The 9,874-nt window shown below is 41.6% G+C and overlaps 1 pseudogene; it reads left to right on the top strand.

Moving 5' to 3' along the window:
• The first annotated feature begins 8,519 nt into the window (after nucleotides 1-8,519).
• LOC111365566 overlaps nucleotides 8,520-9,874 on the top strand; it is an 8,917-nt pseudogene continuing 7,562 nt past the window's right edge.

Here is a 9,874-nt window from a genome sequence, read left to right as displayed (position 1 = left end):
GTTTTTGAACTTGCAACCTATCTAAGACGTCCAACTTCAATTCGTCTAAATTCAATAAATTTTGAACTAGTGATTCGGCATACTCATCATCATTCAACTTATGTTGCAAGCACACTCGAATCGATTGCACGTTGATTTTCATAGGCAAAACGGCCTCCTGTCCATAAACAAGTTGAAAAGGAGTAACTTTGATACTTGACCGAGGTGATGTTCTATAGGCCCATAAGGCCTTGGTCAAACATTCGTGCCAATTTCTGGCATTCTCATCTATCATCTTTCGGATGATATTTTTCAGAATCTTATTAGAAGATTCTGCTTGTCCGTTGGATTGAGCGTAGTATGGTGTGGAGTTTACTAATTTAACCCCAAACTCGCTCAAAAATTTGTTCACTTGATCCCCATTCAAAAATGTTCCGTGATCTACCATTAAAGTTTGTGGAATTCCAAACCTATAAATAATGTGATCACGGATAAACTCTATAACATTCTTCTGGGTGATTTCTTTCAAAGGTATCGCCTCTACCCATTTGGTGAAATAGTCTGTTGCAACTATAACAAAAGTATATTGCTTGGACGATGGAGGGTAGATTTTCCCTATTAGATCTATCGCCCAACCTTTGAACGGCCAAGATTTAATAATAGGTGCCATTTCTCGTGCTGGCGCCCTTTGTATTGGACCATGCTTTTGGCATGCTAAACAACTTTTTGCATACTGAACGCATAGTTCTCCCATTTTTGGCCAAAAATATCCACTCCTAATAATTAACCATCTCATCCTTTGGCCAGCTTGATAAGCTCCACATATCCCTTCGTGCACTTCAGCCATGATCGTCTTGGCTTCTTGCAAACTTACACACTTTAGTAATACACCATCAGAGCGTTTCTTAAACAACTCTTCATCTATTAGTGTGTAATTCAACAAACATAGCTTCGTTTTCCTATTAATCCCTCCATTAGGTTCATTAAGGAACCCTTTAATCTCTGTTCTCCAATCCACTGCATCTCCATCTTGTATACAGTGAAGTTCAATTTTTCTCGCCCTTCTTTGAGTTACAGGCAATATGGTTCCATACTCACAAGTAGACTTCCAATTCAAGACCTTTGAGTACCCTGAAGCCATTTGGGCTAACTCATTTGCCACATCATTATATATCCTATTAACGCATTGAAGTTCTACTTGATCGAATTCCTCTAATAATTTTTGGGTGACTTCATATTGACTTATAATGGAATCACTTTGGCATTTAAAATCACCGATAAATTGATGTATCACCAATTGAGAATCGCCCCTAACGATCACATTTCTTACTCCCATATCTATCATCAGTTCTAGGCCTACAATTAAGGCTTCATATTCGGCCTGATTGTTGGTGCACATTCTGTCTAAAGTGAATGCAAACTTGTAGCAAATTCCTAAAGGATTAATCAATGCTACTCCTACTCCTGCACCTTTAGAGGTTTTTGACCCATCGAAATACAACACCCAAGGTTTTAATTCGAACAAATTGATTTCTAATTCGATTTCTTCAGGCATGTCAAGGCATGGATGATCGGCTAGAAAGTTAGCCAAAGCCTGATTTTTGACTGCTTTTTGAGGTATATATTGTATTTCGAACTCTGATAAAGCTAGTGTCCAAAGGCCTACCCTTTGGTGTAAAATAGGGCGCGAGAACATATACTTAACTAAATTTACTTTAGAAATTAAATAAACGGTTACGGGCCGTAAATAAGCCCTTAATTTTGTACATGTGAAATACAGTGCAAGACATAATTTCTCAACAGCAGAGTAATTACATTCACATTTCGTTAACCGTCTATTTAAGTAGTAAAATTGCCCTTTCTTCACCAAATTGGTCTTCCTGTGCGACCATTCCAACTATTGATTTTTTTTCAACCGATACATACACTTTCATTGGCCGTCCTTGGATTGGTGACACCAATACTGGTGGACTTGATAGATATGTCTTCAGACTTTCAAAAGCCTTTTGATATTCTTCTTTCCAGACGAATTCGTCCTGACGTAACGCATGGCTTGAATCCGTAGTCAGCGGAGGTGCTTGTAACGGAATTCCGTCCATCTCGGGAACGTGTTCGCGGTAAGGTAATAAGAATTTCATTCTCACTCAAATCCGCAGACCACCCCCCCTACCAATAAAGCCAGGAAGTTTCACAACCTGAGAACCGTGATAATCGATCCTCAAATGAGAGTAGAGGTTTTTCATTCCCTTTCCGAAAAACTAAGACTACATTCGAGTAGGCATGCCAAGAGCAGTTTCCAGTTATTGACCCTGAACAAAAACATGAACCCAGGTAAGCGTTTCCTATCGAATGATTCCATTTTTGATGACGAAGGGGGCTTACCCTCAACAACTCAGTTGAGACACTGAATACCTCTCTGGCTTGAACGTCTGCCACTTGCTCTTGAATGAATCCACCTTACACTATAACACTACTGGATCTCGATCTAAGAGAAAACACTTTCTTTTTGAAGTGGAAGAAAGGATTGTGTGAGAGATTGGCTTGGGATAAAGATCCTATGCTTGTCAAATTTCTCTTATGTGAGCACTCTTCGTAAAGAGAGGCATTTGCAGATTGAGGGATAGAGCTCTTGGAAAGCAGTCGTATCCATCTAAGATAAGAAAGCATTTTGACTCCCTTCCGGCGGAAAGCCCTTTCCAGATGGAGTAGTGCATCTCTCTCTTGAAAGCCCGCTCTAACTTCAAGAGTAGCAGTAGGAGGGCATGTGTAAGCCGTTCTAAGAGTAAGGGGTAGGTCTCTGGGTTGGCAGATAGTGCTTTGTTTGCCCATTAACTAATACCTAAATCAAGGGCAGGAATTAGATCGTCTTGATTTGATTGGCCGAGAAAGCTTTAGCGGGAAGAGATAGGTCAATTCATTCTTCGACGCACTCCCGCCTCGTGATTGACCCAATTCTGGATCATCTTCTGGAATCGTATAACTGTCAAAAGTGAGTGACTCTTCATCGGAACTGTTACATACACCTCAACAAACTTGCCTATCATATCATGAAAGATTAAATTCATTGCCCTTTGATAAGTAGCCCCTGCATTTTTTAGGTCGAAAGGCATAACTACCCATTCAAAACATCTTAGAGACCCAGGGCATCTAAAGGCAGTTTTGTGTATGTCTTTTTCAGCTATATAAATTTGATTGTATTCTGAATACCCATCCATGAAAGAATACATGACATGTCCGGCAGTTGAATCTACTAAAGAATCCACCGTGGGCATTGGATACTCATCTTTGGGTGTAGCTATGTTTAAATTCCTAAAGTCTATACACACCCTTAGTTTACCATTCTTTTTTAGTACTGGCACAATATTCGACAATCATTCAACATATCTGGCTGTTCTTATAAAAACTGCTTTCAATAATCGCTCTATCTCTTTCTTAATCTCAGGGAGTACATTAGGAGCAAAACGCCTAGGAGGTTGCCTATGAGGTTTAAAATTAGGCTTAGTTGGTAACCTATGTTCCACCAAGTCTCTATCTAAACCAGGCATTTGTTCATATTCCCAAGCAAAACAATCTTTGTACTCTTTTAACAAAGCGATTAATTTGTTACTAACCTCTTGGTCGAGCATCTGGCTGATGAACGTTGGGTGATCTTCTCCTTCATCGCCAATATTTACTTTGATCAGAGGGTCTTGCGCTTGAGCGTATCCAGGTTTGGCAATCCGCATAACTTTGTCGTCCAGTTCTTTTGTAAGTACTTCCTCTTCCAAACAGTCCACCTTGTTGACTTCTCGGCCAATGCTTTGCTCTAACTCGAATACTGCCAACTTGTCCTTCAGCGCTTTTAGGGCAGTCTCTTCCTTCGCTTTGTCATTGCATTCCTTATTGAAAGCCATCAGTCTGGCTTTGAAGGCCTAAATGTCGGCCATTTGCTTTTGTAACTTAAAGTCCATTCAAGATTCCTTAATTATTCTTTTGCTAATTACTGGCTCTTCCAGGGCCACTATATTTGGCCTCATCTGTTTGAATATCTCAGTGAGTGCGTCCACTGAGAATGGTTCTTCGCTTTGCGCGACAACCTGAGTTTCTTCCCCGTCTTGTACTACTCTGACAGGTCCATAGTTTCCTTCGTACATGAACTTTTCCACCGAGTTTGCTTCCGCGATAAAAGGCCTATGATCGGCCTGTACCACCTCTGCTTCGCCTTTGTCATTCCAAAAAATCAGGCATTGATGGAGCGACGAGGGTATACAGCAACTCCCGTGTATCCAATCTCTTCCCAGGAGCACGTTGTAACTAGTAGGCCCATCTATTACAAAGAAGACAGTGATCCTAGTAGTCGTACCTATAGTTATGTCTAACGGCATAACTCCCTTAGCTGAAGTTGCTCCTCCGTTGAAGCTAGTGAGGATGACTTCTGTAGGAATCATGTCACCGTCTGTCTTTGCGAACTTTCTCATCATCCTAGATGGAATGGTGTTTATAACTGCTCCATTGTCGACAAGCACTTTTGCCACTGGGACGCCGTTAACTAGAGCTTTAACGTATAATGGCCTCAAGTGTTTAGTCAATTTCATGGCTCGTCGTTTAAAAATAACCTTTTCGGCAGCCTCTATTTCTACCTCTTGCTTGTTTTCTGTCGAATTATCCCCTTGTGATAAGTCGACGTGCAGTATGTCACGCTGATCCTCTGTCCCCTGAACTTCCTTCTTACTTTTTTCTAATGCTTCCTCATCAGTTATCCAACCTATGGGAGGGGGCATTATTCTTGGAGGTGACCCATACTTTTCAGAGCGAGACACTCTCTTCTTCCTTTTGGATGTCCCGTACAGTACGTAGAAATCGAAAGGACGCCCAGATGGCTCCCCCAACAAGTCTACTTCGCGAACTCCCTCTTGATGTAGTTGCTTAAACAGAGTATTGCGCGATACTCCTCTCTTTTTCCTTTCTGCTTCTAGATCGATTTCTTCTTCAATGTCCGTCATCCCATCGTCTTCCTCGTCGTTGTAGGCCTCTCCAGAAGTCTGGCCTTCTTCACATACCAACACGCAGGCTTCTCCTTCATTGTCCTCCCTCTCTTCTTCCTTTTCCTTATTCTTGAATTCATTGGCCAGTAGATAATTATTGGCCACTACAGGAGGCAACGTACCGAATTGGATAGCAAGGGGTTGATCTGGATCTTCCTCATCCCTCTTGTCCCTTTCAAACTTTGATCTCCCAGAAGAGGTTTCTGGCAATTCCTTCATTGATTCATCTGTACCAGCTTCTTTACTACCTTTGAGGACGTTTTGATTGGCTACTTTGAGTAGTATAGGCGCTTTAGGATGTGGCATCCCTTGTTGCTGCCTCATCATCCGTCCGTAGTTTCGTTGGAAACTCCTTTGTTGGGTCCTAGTCATCTCATCGAAGGGTATTGCCCTTCCTGCACTGTACTGGAATGAATGCCATACATTTGGCCGGCGAGGTTGCGGCCTAAATGTTCTTCCAGTATCTGCTGGTCTGAACTGCCTTTCAAAAGGCAGTCCTCTATAAAATGATGTACCTCGCCCTCTTCCAGGCTAAATGTTTGAGAAGAAAACAGGGCGATGAGGATGCTGCCATGTCCCTGGTTTCTCCGTGTTTCCATTTACTTCCCTTTTACACCTTGCACACAGGACGTCTTCGTCCTTTTTTGGTTCTTTTCCTTTGATTCGTTCAAAGACGCTGGGATGTGGTCTAGGATCTTCTTCTCCGTCATCTACGACCAATTTGAATTTTGGTAACTTGTTCTTGAATCCAGATGTTACCATGTTTACCCCAAGTGGCTGTGGGAAAGGATTCTCGTCCACTGCCATTTTTTCTTATCATCGAGCGTAATTCGTCCTGATTCAATAGCATCCTGCAATACATGACGGAAAACCAAGCAATTGTTAGTCAGATGTGACCATGCATTATGCCATTTACAATATTTTTTACCCTTAATTTGTTCAGGGTTTGGCAATTTGTGCTTATCGCTCAATCTTATCTGCTTATCCCTATATAATTTGTTGAATATAAGGTCAGCTTTGGTCATATCGAACGAGAACGTTCTAGCCTTTATGTTTCTATCCTTTATGGGCTCGTCTTTGCCCGATGGTCTAGGCTTGACCATTATGGGACAAGTATATGTATCCCCTTTGACCAATTCGGCCAAACACATTTCGGCCTGATCGTATGACTCATTGTCGATGGTATGAACGTCAAAATTTGGGTCTTTGTAATAAGTCCCTTTACTAGAATTTTTCATTTGTTCTTCTTCTTTTATCAGTCGCTCATACATAATCACATTTGCACTCAACTGGAAAAGGTCAGGGAATTCCTTGTCCTGGAACTTCTTTTTTAAATCAAAGCTCAAGCAGCCTTGAGCGATCTTGACAAATTCTTTTTCGGGTAGAGGTACAAAACACTTGCTTCTTGCTGTCTTGAACCTTTGGAGAAAACTTTCTGCCCAATCATTTGGCATTTGACGTAAATTCGCCAAATCGGCCAAAGTGACTTCAGACTCAGTTTTATAAAACTGAGCGTGAAACAACTGTTCCAATTGTTGTCATGTTTGAACAGAGTTCGCTGGCAGGTTGATGAACCAGGAGAAAGCTACTCCTGTTAACGAACTAGGGAAAAGTCTCATTTTATGGTAATCGGTTACATCACCACTTTGCAATGTGAATCGCCCTATGTGTTCTAGAGTAGACACCTCTCCTAAACCGGTAAACAGTGAGAATTCTGGCACTTTGTATCCTCTAGGCCATGGATATGCTTGATCTACCCAATCAAGATATGGCTTTGTGTACGTCGGCCTAATGACGGGACCCACCCCAAAAGCCATCTGATCCTGTACGATTTTCATAATCTGGTTCCTCAACATGACGTTGGGGTCATATGGAATTCCTACAGGTTGGTTAACCGGTTGGTTTGCATGAGACCTGATGTTTGGTCCTTGATTGGCAACAAAATTACCATGATTAGGACCATTACCATTAGTCTGAACATCTACTCCCTCGTTACCACGCGGGATATTCTATCCATTGTTTAGGACATTATCTCTCACGTTTGGATTACCCCCCAAGTTAGGCATACCACTACGATTGCTTTGATTTGGTACTGTAATACCTCCTTGGTTTGAAGTAGAGGGACCAGAAAGTGGTTCTACCCCTTGACTCGGATTTAGGAACGGGGGATTATGTCCTACAATTGTCCTAGTTTGAAAGTGATTTGTAAGAGGTATGGCCGGTTGACATATTTGGCCTACTAACTTGTTCATTATTTCATTCAACGTCTTTAGTTGTTTGGCCAAGTTGTCATAGTGTACATTCCCATTTTGTGTAAATCTTTCCATATTATGAATACTTCGAAGATTTACCTGTTCAACTACGTCTTGTGTGAGTTCTCCAAGTAATGCACGTCTGGTTCGAGGACTCAACTCCGTCATTGGTTCGTAACGACTATTATTGCTCTGATTTTATCCATCTGTTCGTGGAGAGGCATGCTGCTCCTCATATCGCTCGATTACAGACTGGATTCCTCCCTGACTTGCTGCTTCCTTATCAAATCTCTGAGGCATATTGTTTCCCCTTTTGTACTTTCAACACCTAACACCACTGTTCCACCGGGCGTGCCAAATTGTTTCGCGCGGGTTAGTCGCTAACAATTAAAAAGGATCAGACGATTGTGTAAAGGACAAACCTCTTGAGACAAAGTCCCAAAAAGGGGTGTTCTTTTATTGGCGATAACTTTACAATTGGAAATGAAAAACAACATGCCTCCAAGGGGCACAAGCACACGAGTTACTGAAAGAAAAGTATTTAAGTCTAAAAACTAAGAAAATGAAAATTATATATTCTCTGTTCGAGAGTTTTGGATTCGGTCACTTGCTTCTATGTCCTTTCTCCCTTTTATATTTCATAGACGATCTCTTTGTGATTAACTACTCTAAAAACTGCTTGATCGTCCTATAACTACCCACTTTCTTCGTAGTGGCCATTTTGTCATGAAAACTGCCTTTTAACTGCTGCCATTACCTTTCATCGTTCAACCGCTTTCGATTGAATTCCTTGAGTCGTGGAACGTGATAGGGCTGTTTTAACAACTGCCTTGATAACTGCATTTCTTGATAACCACGACGCGTTATGTCTGTTGATACCTTGGGCGACTTGAAGGTTTGGGCGAGAATAGAATAACAGCTCTGGGCGACCGTATGACACTCTATTCGTTCAGATTCTGGGCGACTTGCAAACTTGGGCGATGGCGTTACCGTATTCTTGGGCCCCCTTATTTGGGCCTTCACCTTGATTCGTTCGATTGGACTTCGTTCTTTGGGCTATTTGATTTGGGGATCCTCCAATTGGGCTTTACTCCTTGGGCTGCTCGATTTGGGCTGAATTTTTATATGTCAACACCACCATAAACCAAGATTACATAGAAGTGTTTCCTTTTCGTATAGGCATTTCACAAACATTTTCCAAATGGCAGACCCGAATGCCGTCAAGCTGTACAAAAATGCTGCCACGAACGACGCCAATAAAAGAATGGCCGAAATTCTCTGTGGCGGAGTCATTGTGGAAGTTACCACCGCCAAACAGCCAAGACCGTCGAGTTGGCTGGTGCACGTTGCATATCTGTTTTTGACTCACCAAAACTTGGCATTTCCCGCATGCCTGATCCATTTCTTGTTAAAGAAATCATGCGGGCAGTCAAGATCCCGTGATGGCGAAAGCCCGGGTCGGGCATTTTGTCGAGGCCAAGATTTTGGAATCAACTGATTTTGTTGATGAGAGTGAGGTTTTGGCCATTGCAGACGAGGATCATTTTATAAATAAGCATAACTTTCGATTGCCATTTGTTTGTGGATGCCACGATCTTGGCGAGGCCTTGAGGAGAGTGGAAGAAGAAGCAGCAACGATACGCATCAAGGGAATATGAATGGGATGGGAATTATAGCTGAAACAGTTTGCAATGTAAGGAAAGTGAATCGTGATATCAGAATCTTGATTAACATGGATGAGGATGAGGTGTATGCATTTTCCAAGAAAATCATGGCTTCTTATAATATTGTGGCGCAGACGGAGGAGAAAGGAAAGCTTCCGGTGGTGCACTGTGCAGCAGGAGGCATTTCGACACCTGCAGATGCTGCCCTGATGATGCAATTGGGATGTGATGGGGTGTTCTTGGGAGTAGAGGTTTTTAATTCTTCGCATCCTCACAAGAGGGTCCGAGCAATTGTGCAGGCTGTTCATGTAAGTATTATGCCCTAGGTCCAATCAACTTTGGACATAAATACTTTTATATGTAATTAATGCAATTAAATGGCAGATCTATTATTTAATTAATAGACAATTAAATAAATAATAGAGTCCGTAGATTCAAATATTTGTAATTTGTTAATCACAATGAGTTGTGATTGTGAGATACAAATTACATCTGATTGAATCTTAAATCATCCGTGGTCGTAAGTAATAACGAGATACGGATATCGTTATTACGGATAGACCATCACGTGTGACATTTCTTACTTATGAAGTAAGTAGCTGATCTCACAAGTTAAAGTGTGGTGACACTTAAATGAACACGTGGATGTTTTGTTATAGAGCAAAACATTGGAGACCCGTCGAGAGATTCCACATGGATAACTATCTGAGTGTCAGTGGTTAATCTCTAACGTTCGGTAGTGAAATTGGTCCTTTGATTTGAGGTCGTCATGGTACCTTATATGAGGATAGTCATACTTTGACGTTGTTGGATGTTGCTCTGAAAAGGGCCACTAATATGACATCGTTCGGGTACGTCAAGAATCGTATGAAGGTTGTGATTGATCAATAAAGGATTCGTCACTCTTAGATAGTAGGAGATTATGATCTGCGTTTCATTCAATTAAGTCAATGAT

This window comes from Olea europaea, chromosome 17 (genome assembly GCF_002742605.1).
Source record: "Olea europaea var. sylvestris chromosome 17, O_europaea_v1, whole genome shotgun sequence".
In the NCBI taxonomy this organism is placed as follows: Eukaryota; Viridiplantae; Streptophyta; class Magnoliopsida; order Lamiales; family Oleaceae; genus Olea; species Olea europaea.
This window is presented reverse-complemented; position numbering and strand designations above follow the sequence as displayed.